The sequence below is a fragment of the Callorhinus ursinus genome, unplaced genomic scaffold (genome assembly GCF_003265705.2).
Source record: "Callorhinus ursinus isolate GAN/ISIS: 27379988/994484 unplaced genomic scaffold, GSC_fseal_2.0 scaffold18, whole genome shotgun sequence".
Taxonomy (NCBI): domain Eukaryota; kingdom Metazoa; phylum Chordata; class Mammalia; order Carnivora; family Otariidae; genus Callorhinus; species Callorhinus ursinus.
Window position 1 is genome coordinate 30,207,213 of NW_027397080.1, and position 14,576 is coordinate 30,221,788.

Below are 14,576 nucleotides of genomic sequence, written 5' to 3' on the forward strand. Positions count from 1 at the left end.
AATTGAAACAGCATCCTTTTTAACATCCTGTTTCCTTTGGATTAGCTGAGGGTAGTAGGCCAGGCTGTGATGGGTACAGCCCCTCTTCTTTGGATTAATGATGTTCCAAGCATTTCCAGCGTCCTTGGATCGCCATCGTTACTCCCGGGGGGAAAGAAGGTTAGCGGCTGGGGAGCCTTTGTGCACTAGGGTACTAGAGGCCTTAGAAAGGTGGTTGTTCGCCTCCTGGAATCAGGCCCACAGTCATGGAAGGAAGAAGGGCAAGGGGCATTGCTGGTCTTACTGTCTTTTACGGAAGAAAAGCAAAGCCTTTCCAGAGGGCCTCCGGAAGACACCCCAAATGCATCTTTTGGTGGGACTGTGCCAGGCGCCATTGGCTCTCCGGGCCTCAGCGGAGACCCGCAAGGGAAGAGGGGGCTGGGAATGTCAACGTGGTCGTCATGGTGACAGCATCTGTCTCCTGAGCAGCTCACCTCAACTAAAATGGTGACTCTGCTCAGGAGAACCTTCCCCATCCTCCCCCTCCCCCTTCTTCCTCATTATGGAATATTAATGAGCTCTTATGAATACACAGTGTACGTTAGACACTGGATGTGGGCAAATTAGATTCTGTCCTCAAGGGGCTCATCCTGGTTCTTGTATGGTCCCTGTGGAATCAGATACATAGACGTTACCCTTTTTGCTCTCACCGTCAGCAGTAGGAAGTTGTGGTGGTGTTTCAACCTCAGCTCAAGAATATTCCGGTGTTGCAGAGTGACCTGGATGTAGTGGGACAGACTTCAAGGCGTGAAAATGTGTCTCGAACCGTTAAGAGAGAAGAGGGAGGTTTTTTGGAACAACTGACATAAAAATTGGTTGTAGCCTTAATATTTTTCTCTCATGGAAATTTTTTAAAAAGACCTTATTTATTAGAGAGTGGGGGAGGAAGAACGAGCACCAGCAGGGGGAGAGGCAGAGGGAGAGGGAGAAGCAGACTCCCAGCAGAGCAGGGAGCCCGATGCAGCACTTGATCCCAGGACCCTGGGGTCATGACCTGAGCCAAAGGCAGAAGCTTAACCGACTGAGCCACCCAGGCATCCATCCCTCCCATGGAAATTTTAGTTTGGAATTGGTTCTTCGTAGACCTTTCTAGATAGGATTGTTGTATAGGCTGCAGGTAGTTAAATTTGTGGTCTAAAATTAGTTTTGTAGTTAGATTTCTCTGAGGGATCATATGATTCCCTGAAAGTAGGCTGGCTACACTCTCAGGCTGGTTCAGTGCTTTTAACATTAAGTTACTACTTCAGTTCACTAAATCTTGTCTTTAAGGCCTAAAATAGCTCCAAAGTTACCAGACTCAATGATGGCAGAGACACTTTGGCACCAGAAAGAATCGGGCCGATAATGTGATGAGAGCCTTTTAAAATGTATCCATGATGATGTTATTAGGCTCGGGAGGGGGTGTCCTCCCTACTTAAATTGGGATAACCCATCAGGTGCAGGGGTCAGAGAACATGGAGATGGGGATGTCGGTTATTAGGTCTGTGGGCAAGGGGGCTTGCTAACGTTGCACTCCCAAAGCAGACGTGCTGATTCCTCCTGTCTGGTTGAGAGCTGCCCAGCTGCCCAGCATGTTCTCTGCAGCTGGGGGATCCCAGAAGAGGAGAGAGGGGGATACTCTGAGCATGTACAGTTCCTCCCCATCCGCCCAATTGGGAAATCAGCTCTGTTTCCTTTGGGAGAGGAATGGGTGGGAAGAGGGAGTGGTAAGGAGCGGGGAGAGAAGCAAGGAGTGTCCCGCTATGAATTCCCTCCGTACGACAACATGAGGAACTGGGAATACATGTCTGCCCCCTCCTCACATATATAAACTTAAAACATTATACACATAAGCCGGTACAGTATGCTTTGATCTGACTGGGATTCTAGATGCTTCTGTCTTTTTATGGCTCTCCCCCTACTGACCCACCTGCCATGTGTAAGTCAGTTTCTCTCTGTGTCTCAGTTTACTTATTACAACCAGAAAGGTAATAACAGCCTTCATATTAACAGGGCTGATATAGAGGTTGTTCTAGTCAAGCTAAATCTTGCTTTCCGTCTTATCACAGATTTTATTATAATGCTAGTTATTAATAAATCATATCACCCCCATTAAAAACCTGGCATTAAATACACATGAAAATTGCTACATCCGGACAATGGGAGATTGTTTAGCACTCAAAACGAACGAGCTATCAAGCCCCCACAAAGACATGGAGGAAACCTCAATGCACGTTACTAAGTGAAGGAAGGCAATTTTAAAAGGCTGCACACTATGATTTCAATTATGTGACGTTCTGGAAAAGGCAAAATAACAGCAGTCGTAAAAGGATCGGTGGCTGCCAGGGGTTAGGGGCATATATATATATGAAAATGGTTAATAGAGAGGCCTGGGTATATTTATTCTTAGAAGCCCAGCCCATTTCATTCCCAACGTCCTCCAACAAATTCTTCCTCCGTATTTGAAATGGATGTCACGTCCGTTGGAGGGAGAAGAGCGTCACTATTCGCCCAGGAAAAACCTTTATTCGGGCCACTTCACCTTCCTCTCTCTGCTCCGCCCACCCCAGGCCGCCGCGGGGCTCCCTGCGCTCACCCCGCGCACAGAGAACATTGCCAGGTCAGCAGTATACACCGTCCCTTAGACACAAGGAGTATTATTTAGTCTAGAAACTCTCAAAGGAAATATCCGCTTGCACGTGAAAAATCTCTGGAATTTCTCTGTTCCTTGCTGTCCAACGTCCCTGGATCTCTGAAACCGCCTTGAAAAAAAGCCTCTGTACACAGAGCTGCCTTGTTCACCGCTGGGGCGGGCTTGCTCCAGCCCACTTCTGTCCCGGCCACTGTCCCCTCTGAGCCGCTTCTGCCCCCACCCTCCCCCCTCCCCCGCCCAAGGGTGGTGCCCAGGAGAAGAAGAGAGGAAGGAGAGGAGGGAGGAGGAGGTGGAGGGCTCTCTGAAGATCAGAAGGGAGAAGTTTTACACAATTGGGGAAATAAACAGAGGAACAAAATCCACAGTCTCAAACCCTCAGTCCTGGAGTACCTGGGCCTCACTGCTTCTCGCTCTATAATTAAGACAAGGAGGACTTTGGATCTAGACAATGAGAAAAGCCGTGGGCTCGCCCCCCGCCCACCCCCAGCCAACTGTGACAGATCCGGAGTTTATTTAGATCAGGCACCCGGGGACCCAGGTGGGGGGCATCCAAGGGCCTTACTAGAGGAGTCTGTGAAAGTATAAGGAATTGAGCAACTGCCTTGCCTTCTCTTTAGCTTAAAGCCAGGGACACAGTCTTTCCTCCCCATCTCAGGGGTCCCTCACCACCCCTCCCTCCCCAGCACTGCTGGAGGACTGTCTGGTCTCCACCTGAGTCCGGTTTTGGCAGCGAAGGTTCAAGACCACTACTTCCCAGCTCCTTTCATTCACAAGTGTTATAAATATCTTTCTCTTCGTGCCAGCAGGTTGGGGTGAAACCAGACTAACATGGGAAAGGGAAGGTGGAAAAGAATCTGAGGTAAAGCGGGAAGCCTTTGGAAAACAAGAAGTATTGAAGGACCAGGTGTGAAAGTTTTAAATAGAAACCTGCTTACATTGCACTTGGACTAACAACAGCCGGCACTCGGTTGTCCCGGGGCTCTTTTCAGAAGACTAACATTCAAGTTCCAGACAGTTCTGGGACCGCCTTAACATCCCACGAATTCGTTGTAGCAGAAGCCACAGCTGGGTGGCCAGTTGTGTCTCTGTCTCTCAAATTCTGAGTTGAGGAGTTTATTTTCTGAGTTCTATGCTAAACCTCTTACATTCCAACACACACACACACACACACACACACACACACACACACACACACTGACTCTGTTTTTTAAAATGCAGTCATACATGGGAATTTTATGACATCAAACCCTTAAAAATGTGGAAATCTTGGTTTCAAAATACTGGGGGAAAATAATAAACCTCTTGATTCACAGTTTTGTTTTGTTTTTTTTTCTTTCTCTCTGCTTCTGGTTCATTCTGGAACTGTGGCTGGCACCCGCTTCGGAGACGGGGTTAGGAGGCCTAATCCGGTATTCATGTACGCGGACCGCACCCCCGACCTGGAAATACTCTCCCCTCAGACAGGAATAGAGAGGCGACTTTTGGGTCCCTCCCAACCTCACAAAGAGACTTTGCAAACGAGATGAGAGAAAAGATGTTCTGATCTGTTGGGAGAAAGCGGTGAGCTTTCAGATGGCAAAGGCGCGGTGAGCCTCTGGGAAGGCGCCTCTGGTCGGGTGGCTGAGTGAGGAAGAAGGGTTACAGGCGGGCGGAGGAGGTGATGGAGGCCCCCGCTTCCTCCAGGTGTCCTTTACGCGGACTTTCCAGTCAGGCTCTTGGCTGCAGGCGGTCATCCTTTTTCCTGTGGTTCGGGCATCTGCTTTCCAGCTCTCTCTGGAAAGCCTGCGTAAGGGCCGCCTGCCTGCATGGGCTGCCTCGCCCACAGCTCGGCCCGACGCACAGCCCTGCCCACAACCAGGGAGTGTGACCACATTTCAGATGCATTTCCTCCCAAGAGCTCAGAGACAGGCAGGACCTGCTGGCCTTTGGCTCAGCAAACACCTGTGTTCCTAAATCATAGAAGGCTCCGTCTTCCTCCAGAAGGACCCCACTTTCCCATGTCTGTCGGGAAAGCAGAATATATGGAGTCAGAGAGGGGTGAGGAGGAGGGAGGGAGGCGAGCCGTGGCCCAACTCCTCCAATGTCGCCCAGGACTCAGGAGACACGCAGTTTCCTGCAGCCTGAGGCCCTGAGAACTCACCCATCACTGATGTGCGGCAGACGCTCCGTGCAGTCTTGTGGAGTGGATATGCTGAGCACTGTTGTAGGCACTGGGCTGTGACAGAGGCCAAAAAGAGCCAGGAATCCCTGCCCTTGTGAAGCTGGCATTCCCACGCGTGAGGCAGATAAGGAACAAGACACGTAGCGGGTGCTGAGATGGGGGTACCAGCTCGAGGGAAATCACGTGTGGAGGGGCCTTGGAAGACAGTGGTCGGGAAGATCTCACTGATGAGTGGGCGTGTGGGTAAAGACCCCAAGGAAGGGAGGGAGGGAGCCGTGTTGATAACCCAGAAGGAGTGCTCCTGGTGGCGAGAACAGCATGTGCCAAGGTCCTGAGGTGGATGTGTGCCTGGTGCATCCCAGCCAGTGTGGCTGCAGCCGAGTAGGCAGAGTGCAGAGACAAGGAGCCAGAGAGAGGGAAGGAGTGAACTTTGTTTAGGGTCCCATCTTCAATATCTGCCAGAAGCATATTCAAGGGAAAAGTCATTCAGATGCTAAGATGGCAACCCCGACAATGATGGATAAGACAGGCTACAGAGTTGACGGCAAGCACAGCAGGGTTTGGGTAAGCAACAGGAGCATCCTGGGTCTGAGACAGGTTGTGCTCTGGAGGAAAGCCTAGGAGAGCAGTAGCCTGAATTGCACGGGAGCAGGCTCTTTGAGCCCTACAGGGTGGCTGACCCTCGTGTGGGGAGAGATGTTTTGAAATCTGTGGCAGCTGGACTGACCTTTGAGATAAGAGAGCATTGAGTCTTCATCCTAAAACGACCTCGGCTGAGGTCAGAGGAAGAGACAGCTCACCCCTTTATGTCTGGGACAGCACCTCCTCCGTGGTGTCCTCCCATTTTTATCAGCAGCCGTTGGCCCATTGGGAGGTGAGAATGCAGCATGGCACCTCCTCTGCTTTGTCAACGTGGAGAAAGAGGAAGCGTTTTTATCAGATCCGCCTTCGTCTGCAGCTCCTAAACCATCTCGGGCTCCAGGTCCCCCACCCCCGCCCGCCCCAACCCCTGCCCCGATTTTGTTAGGCAAAACTGTTCCAACCCGTGGTGCCCACACTTATTTGGGACCCAAACTAAATCACTATCTCTAAGTTTCCTAGGACCTTATCCTCCGAGATAAAGAAATCGCTGCCAGGCTGAGAAAGAGGCGCGTTGGACTCCAACCACACGCCCCATCGCCGCTCCGGGCAACAGCGCCGGACTCGCGCCAACAGGCCAGTGCATTGGAGCCCCTGGCTGCTTCCAGAGTCTTCTGGAGCTGAGTGCTGTCCCTGCTGTGGAGCGTCCCCTTTGCTTTCTGCCCTCAGCTCTGTTCCCAGGAACTTCTGTGAACTTAGAGGACATCACTCCATCAACGTATGTTCTTAAAATGAGGGTTTTGAGGCCTTGTGAGCTTTTGTTTTTGTTTTTAACCAGTGTGGGGAGTTGACCCAGAGGCCATGCGGGCTTATGAGACGGTTACCTTTGGAGGTGGCTTGTAAGGCACTCTGGGTCACTCTTACACCCCACAAATGGAGCCATCCTGGAATAAATACTTAAAAACAAGAAACCAACCAAAACCCCTACCCTGTTTCCCGGCAGTTCTGAAACTCACGAGGGGTGAGATGTTGCAATAGGCAAAGGGAGCAGGTTAGAGTGAATGGCTGGGCTGTGGGACACTTGACGTGATCTCATCATGCCCAGGCTGTCGCCGGGGCTCCGATGGCTTCCGCGGGAGGCTTTCGCAGAGCAGGGAGAAGAGCCAGGCCCCAGACATGCCGGAGAGAGCGGCTAACCTGGGTGAGCTATGACGTGGCTCCACGAGCCCCCACAACTCTGGGCAGATGCTAGTGAGAATGCTGTCTGCTGACCAGCAGCTCTGATTCCTTTGCTAAAACCCCAGCTGTGCTGGGGACTGACCTCATTCATGAAGTAAACATTGAATCAGATACCAGCAGGCCTAACCCTGGTTGAGTGGAAATAACATGGATGTTTCCATAATTATGAAGCTGCCAATTGGATTTGGCAAGAGGACCTCTAAATATGTCAATCGGAATGAGTTCATTACCTTTTCTTGCCAATTTCATCAGGGGCCTGGTTGCCTTGTTGCGGTTGAAATTATTTGTGTGAAAATGCTTTACTTACATTTTAGGGTTTTTTTTTTTTGTATTCCAAATAATGTACTGGAAAGCGGTGTAGTCTAGCAACTGGAAGACAATCCTGGGAGCTGGTCGATTGGCTGAGCCTGTGGCACGGCGCTGCTCCAGCGTAATACCGCAACGGATCTCGGAATCCTCCCGATCTGCAGAGCCAGGGCCTGCCTCCTGAAACGCGCCTGGTTACAGTTTGGTTCTGGGGTCCCAGCGCGCTGCCTCTTGCCTTGGGGTCGCACGGCTCGCTGTGGGCTCATGCGCCAACCCTCGGAGCTGAGCACCCAGGCTGCAGGTTTTTTGTACCCTCTGCTTCCCTTTCCACCCCGCTCCTCCTGCCTTTCCACACAGCCCATTCGGGAGATGAAAGCGTGGGTTTGTGACCCCATCAGAGTGGAGACTGCCGTTCGTAAAGCAGTTTCATCATCTAGGGGAGAAATGATACCCGGCAGCTGTTCCTTTCTTTTCCTCATTTTCTCATAGAGGCAGTAGCAGTCTGGCGCGGGGAGCCCGGCTGCCTGAGTTCCAGCCCCAGTTCGGCCCCGCGCACGATGGGTGACCTTGGGCAGGTCCCCGCCACTCTCTTCTGCACCTCCATCTCACCAGCCTGTGAAAGCCAGAGTGGAAACAGCACCTCCCCTCCGGGGGCGCTGTGAGGATGCAAGGGTTCGTTCATGCACAGCACCCAGAACAGCTCCTGGTTCCTAGAAAAGGGTCAGTATCCTTGTCACTATCACTGCAAGTCTGAACGAGCGTGCACACACACAACACGCCACGGCACTCGTGGGATGTAGTGTAGTGATACATTTACAAGGTGTAAATCAGCGATTGCCCTCCAGGCCCGGGGGGGTCAAGAAGCCAGGTGGCTGGAGGTCTGACTGATTCGCTTTGTCACGTAAATTGGTTCCTTAATGGTTACTGTTTAATGGTTAGTGTTTCTTCCTTAGAGCAGTCGTCTGATTTTTGATAGGGAAGTAACTCAAAGAAAGGGGTCATCATTTCATTTGAAGACGATTCTGCTGGTGCTTCGTTTCTGCATGAAGCCCCAAGCTGCATAACCAGAGGTCCCTCTCCCAGGCCCACGGAGCTGTTTCTTCAGCTAGTGGTGAGAGCAGTTGGCATTTTTCAGTCTCACGAAGACCCCCGCTGTGCTCTCAAACTAAGCCATTCAAACTGTTTCCTTGTAATGCTGTCCCAGCTTTGGCTAAGCCTCCTTCCAATACCCTGGGCCCTCTGTCCACGCTGGGAGGGCAGGAGGCGATCCCAGGGAGTTTCTCCTTCTCTGTACGGAAGAAAACTGGACCGGGACGAGAGATCTGACAAGCCCTGGCAGGGGGCCTTGAGCATTTCTGATGTTTCAGGGTACTTGGAGGGATCATGGGGAATCGAGGCAGATGTCCTAAATGTAAAAAAAAAAAAAAAAAAAAAAAATTTTAAAATATATACATATATAAAATATAAAAAAATATATATGTATATGTTAATTGGATAAACTGAAGGCCAGTGAACTTAGTTTTGATCGTGGGCAAAATTCTGGAGCAGATAATCAAATGAATGGTTGCCCAGCATTTAGAATGTGTGATTGTAAGTGTCCATATTGACTATCGGAGGAATGTCTTTCACTAGGATAATGAATCGGGTGAGCACTTTGCCATAGTGCAATGACTTGTGACAATAGTTTGACAAGTTCTCAAGAAATTCTTATGGACAAAATAGTGATGAAAAGCCTGCTAGAGCTTTGAAGAGCCATTAGCTAATCATGTGGTGCATCTCCGTTTAAGGTGACGCCACTTGCTGAAGACCACGCCGCTCACTAGTGGCAAGGCTGGAATCTGTGACTGGCCTTGTGCCCCAGGTGAAGGCTCCACCCACCGCCTAGGCTCCTGGGCACGGCGAGGTGGATCCTACAGCCGATGGGACGATGTCCTTCCACGGCGTTCTCTAGTGGCTTGCCAAACAGTTCTGTCCTTGGCCCCTAAACTCTTTGACATTCTATCAACAACTTGGATAAAGCCAAAGATAACTGCTTATCAACTGTGCAAATAACACAAGACTGGGAGGGAAGGCCAACACATTGGAATTATAGAATCAGGATCCAAATTATCTCAACAGGAAAGAATGATTGGTGGAATCCAACAAGATAAAATGTAACTGGAATACATGTAAGGTCCTGCAGTTAGCTCCAAAACTCGATTGCAAAAGTATAGGATGTGGTTGGAAAACATGTCCGACCTCACCCATAATCAAAGAAATGCAAATTGAAGCCACCATGAGATAATCGTTTTCTTTTATCAGATTGGCAGTGATTAAAAGAATGAAAATTCCCTGTGTTTGGTGGCTAGGATGTGGGGAAATAGGGTCTCTTGTAAACCACTTGTGGGCGGGTAGACGAAAGCACCCCTGCTGGAAAGTGATCTGGAAATATACAGCAAGAGCTATAGAATGTACCACTTGTCCTAACAGCTTCATTTATAGAAATGTATCCAAAGACAGGTATGCAAAGCTTTGTGTACACGAATATTTATAAAAGCACTGTTAAGCAAAGAACACTTTTGGAGGTGTGTGTGCAGTTGGGAACAGAAGTCTGGAGCCTCAGAAGGGCACCACACAGGTATTGCCAAATCCTTGATGCTATAAAGAGGAAGGATCAGGGTCTGTGTAGCTCCTGAAGGCCAGACCAGGACTTACAAGAGGTAGATGTGGCTTAATAGTACACAGCAGATTCTAACAATTCATCCTGTTCAAAATCAGGATGAGCTGACCGCCTTGTACCGTTCCCCATCACTGGCACATTATCACCCCCAGATTATGACACTTTGTCCAGGGTGTCAAAGAGGATAGGCATTGCTCTTTAGCCATTGGGATGAAATGCTCATCCTGGTTCCTTCCAACACAAAGAGGCAATGAGTCTTTGCTGCATTAAATCATCAAAGGGTGGAGTCCCCACTCAAGCTCACGGTGGCTGGGAGGTCACACCAGATTCTGCTTCCTGACACTGAATTCTAGGAATAAAGCGAGAAACCCTCTTGCCATCTAATGCCACTGTTACTGAGAGCCTGACCATCCCCATTCGCCCCAAATCTTTTAGGAGTACCTGCTGTGTATTGGTCCCCCCAGAGGTATACCTAAGGGAAGTTTTTGGCTGAACCTGAAGAAAAGAAATAAAAGATGTAAGCTCCTTCTCACCAAATCATTTCCACTGTATTTTGGCTTCCGGTAGGCAGATGTATGGGGTACGTCCATGTACGCCTTTTCTCCTTTGTGTTAATTTCATCTAAAACTTTCAATTTTTGGGGCACCTGTCTGGCTCAGTCGGTAGAGCATGCAACTCTTTTTGTTTTTTTTTAAAGATTATTTATTTATTTATTTATTTTTGACAGAGAGAGAGAGACAGCGAGAGAGGGATCACAAGCAGGGGGAGTGGGAGAGGGAGAAGCAGGCTTCCTGCTGAGCAGAGACCCCGACGCGGGGCTCGATCCCAGGACCCTGGGATCATGACCTGAGCCGAAGTCAGACGCTTAACCAACTGAGCCACCCAGGTGCCCCAGAGCATGCAACTCTTGATCTTGGGGTTGTGAGTTTAGGCCCCATGTTGGGTATAGAGATTACTTAAAAATAAACATTAAAAAAAACTTTCGATTTTAATCATAAACCACATCTGCCTCAACTATGTTAAACTAACTTATATTCAGCACCCCCAAATATGGAGATTCAGTACTTTTGGATGCATAACCTTTGTGGGCTCTTATGTTTGCTTATCCCTCGGTTTATGAAGTCCCTTCCTGGACTCTTTTTCATTCAATCTTTCCATCAACTGTATCAGGCGGGCATTATTAAAAATACCCATTGTTAACTCTTTTTTAAAAAAGATTTTATTTATTTGACAGAGAGAGAGCACAATCAGAGGGAGCTGCAGAGGGAGAGGGAGAAGCAGACTCCTCACTGAGCAGGGAGCTGGATGTGGGGCTTGATCCCAGGACCCTGGGATCATGACTTGAGCTGAAAGCAGATGCTCAACCATCTGAGCCACCCAGGCGCCCCTCTTATTAACTCTTTACTGAGCCCTAACTGCAAACAGCTCACCAGGCACTCTGTCAGGTAGTCACACAACTCTGGAGCTGGGAGTAGCCTTCCTCCAACGCATTTGGGGTCAGAGTAATCCTTCCATAAGAAAACTTATCACATCATCACCAACAACAGACCTCGGTGGTCTCCAAGGCCCTGTACATTCTGCTCCCTCAACCCCCCGTGTGTCTCCTACCAAGACCCCTCCCTCTGAGCTCAAGCCACGCAGGCCTGTCATTTCTTCCAACCTGTCACAGTCCTCCCAGGCACAGAATTTCTACACATATTCTTCCCTCTGCCTGGAAGGTTTCCCTTGTCCCAGATCTCCTTCCTGTGCATCCTTGGGGTCTTAATAATCCTATGAGATGGATTGTGCTTCCCCACCCCTCAATTCATGTGCTAACCCCCAGCACCTCAGAATGTGACTATATTTGGAGATAGGGCCTTTAATGAGGTAGTTGTGTTCAAATAAGGCCGTTAGGGTGGACCCTAACCCAACCTGACTGGTGTCCTTATAAGAAGGGATTAGGACCCCTAGAGAGACACCAGGGGAACAGGTGCACAGAGAAAAGGCCATGTGAGGACCCAGCAAGAAGGCAGCCGTCTGCAAGCCAAGGAGACAGACCCCAGAAGAAACCAAGCTTGCGATACCTTGATCTTAGACTTCTACCTTCCGGGACTATGAGAAAACAAACTTCTGTTGTTTCAGCACCTTAACCCGTGGCATTTTGTTACGGCAGCCTGAGCTGACTAACACAACTGAGAAGTCATTCCCTCAGGGGCGCTTTCCCCCACCCCTCCCCTCCTTCAGCACCATATGGCTTTTCCTCCATCACACTTGTCACAGTTTGTGAATAGTCATGTATTTGGATGACTATATGGCTATTGTCTGTACCCCTTCCTCAGGATGTAGACTCCGGGGGGGGGTGGTGAAGAAACATGTGCATTCAAGTTCTCCAGGGTGTCTTCAGCAACTAGCACAGGGCTTGCTGCTCCTATAGGGGGCTGTTCTATATCGTTGGGTGAAAGGCTGAAGTATTGTTTCCACGACATTACACATGAGGAAATTGACGCTCAGAAAGGTTAAATTTCCTGAAGTTCACCAAGCAGCTAAGTGGCAGAACGGGACTGGAACCCAAGCCCCTACAGCTCTGGTTCTTCACCACTAATGACACTTTTTGTTGTTGTTGTTGTTGTTGTTGTTCCCCCCTTTCTTTTGAATCTTAATCACTTGGCTGAGGTAGGGTTTGTGAGTGTTTGCCATTGCCTTTTTTCCTAAGTCACTAGCTGTCCAATTTTGAAATGCATCTATTCACTCAACAGAAACTTCCTGAGCACCTCTCACATGCCAGTTTCTGTCTGGGAACTGGGAATACAGCAATGACAAAAGAGACAAAATTGCCGCCTTCATGTGGAGCAGGACATCGAATAAGATCAATAAATTATGTGGTATATCAGAGGGTGATAAATGCAATAGAGCCCAATGGGAGTGAGGGACTGGGGAATCGGACTAGTGTTTAAAATCAGGTTAGAGGGGCGCCTGGGTGGCGCAGTCAGTTAAGTGTCCGACTCTTGATTTTGGCTCAGGTCATGATCTCAGGGTCCTGAGATCGAGCCTTGTGTTGGGCTCCATGCTGGCCATGGAGCCTGCTTAAGATTCTCTCTTGCCCCCACTCCATCTGCGCCCCCCTCCCCCAAATCAGGAAGTTAAGGAAGGCCTTTTTCAGTAAGGAATGTTAGAGCCAAGACTTGAAGGGGCTGAGGGAGGGTGCCCTGGGGATATCTGAGGACAAGTTCTTTGCAGAGGTAAAAGCAAGTTGTGTCCCAGAAACAGCCTTGCAAATGACCCATGTGGCTGGAGTAAAGTGAGTAAGGGAGTCACAGTTAAGGGACGGGCTCAGCCAGGTTCTAGGAGGCTGGTAGTATAGGACATTTCTGGCCACGGTAAAACTTTGCCTTTTATTCAGTGCAAATGGAGTCTTTAGAAGGTTTTCACACAGGAGCCACACGATATGACTCTTAACAGAATTATTCAGGTTGTCATGTGAACACAGACTGAGGAGGAGAGGGCTAAAGGTAGAATCTGGGAGGCCAGTGAGGAGGCCAGTACGATAATCCATGTGAGAGATGATGGGGACTTGGTCCAAGATGGTGTCAGTGGAGGTAAAATTCTGAATAAGTTTTGGAGAAAAAGCCAATAGGATTTACCAATAGGACAGACCGAATGTGGGATGAAGGAGAACTCAAGGTTTGGAGCCTGAGAAGCTGGAAGGATGGAGGTGTCATTACAATGAACACAGGTAGAGCACCTTTTGGTGGGGGAAGGTCAGGAATTTCGTTCTGAACATGATGAGTTTGAGCTTGCCTACTAGGCATTCAAGTTTTGATGCCAAACAGGTAGTTGTACATTCAAGTATGGAGGGTTGGGGAGAGGTCCAGGCTCTCATCAGCAAAAACAGATGGCCTTTAAAGTCATGGAACTAAATGAGATCACTTAAAATATTAAGTGAAAAGAGAGAGAGAGAAGTCCAAGGAACTAGTCCCAGGGGGCATTGCTACATTTAGCGTTCAGGGAAATGAAGAGGAACCAGTAAATGTGATGGAGAAATAGCAGCCAGGGATACAGCAAGAAAACCAAGAGTGTGTGGCGCCCGGGTGGCTCAGTCGGTTGAGCATCCAACTCGATTTTCGCTCAGGTCACGATCTCAGGGTACTGGGATGGAGGCCCCTCCGCCCCTCCACCCCCCGGCCCCGCTCAAGGGGAGTCTGCCCAAGAGTCTCTCTCCCTCTGCCCCTCCCCCTGGCTGCTCTCTCTCTTAAATAAATCTTAAAAAACAATCAAAGAAGAGAAAACCAAGAGTGTGCTGCCCCACAAGCTAAGTGAAGACTGTTTTGTGGAGGGGACGGCGATAACTGTTTCAAATGTTGCAGATAGAGCAGATAAGGTGGCCACGGGGAAGGAACTGTGCCGGGAGAGGGTACAGTGGGAAGCGAACTAGGGACCCGAATACAGACACTCTTCCAAGGAGCTGTGATATTTAGGAAAAGGGAGAGAGAGATGAGCTGGGAGCTAGAGGGAGAAGTAGAATCACGGAAAGGTTTTCTCAGGAAGAAATAATATATTCATATGTTATGGGAAAGATCTGGAGATTTTCTTATGGAGAAGAAATTGAGACTCAAAGGGGTTAGGTCACTTTTGGCACTAAATCTCCTGGGCCAGACTCTGCTTCCCGCCCGACGCTGCTTAAGCGATAAATTTTTAGCCTCACTGGGGCCTCCAGCCCTACACGGGATGCAGTCTAGGGCACTTTACTTGGGCCAGAGGCACATCCGGTATTTACTATCTTTGGTGAAAAAGCTCCTCAAATTGCATTTTGGGCTCGGACTCTAGCTTTGAGGGTTCCCGGGAATCGCCCGTCCGCAAAGCGCTAGGGCGTCCGGGTTGCCAGGGGAACCCGCGCCGCGAGCGCGCCACGGGGCCTACGCGCGCGCTTTCGAAACCGCCCCCAAATCAGCTGACCAGCTCTCCTCCAGTCCCGTCTCGGAGGC

General features: G+C 49.5%; 1 long non-coding RNA gene across 1 annotated transcript; it reads left to right on the forward strand.

Annotated features, from left to right (window-relative positions):
- The first annotated feature begins 6,260 nt into the window (after nt 1-6,260).
- LOC141374467 (uncharacterized) lies at nt 6,261-10,148 on the forward strand. Its single transcript, XR_012381382.1, has 3 exons — nt 6,261-6,612; nt 7,446-7,676; nt 10,051-10,148. It is a non-coding gene; the product is annotated as an uncharacterized lncRNA (long non-coding RNA).
- Nucleotides 10,149-14,576: the final 4,428 nt, after the last annotated feature.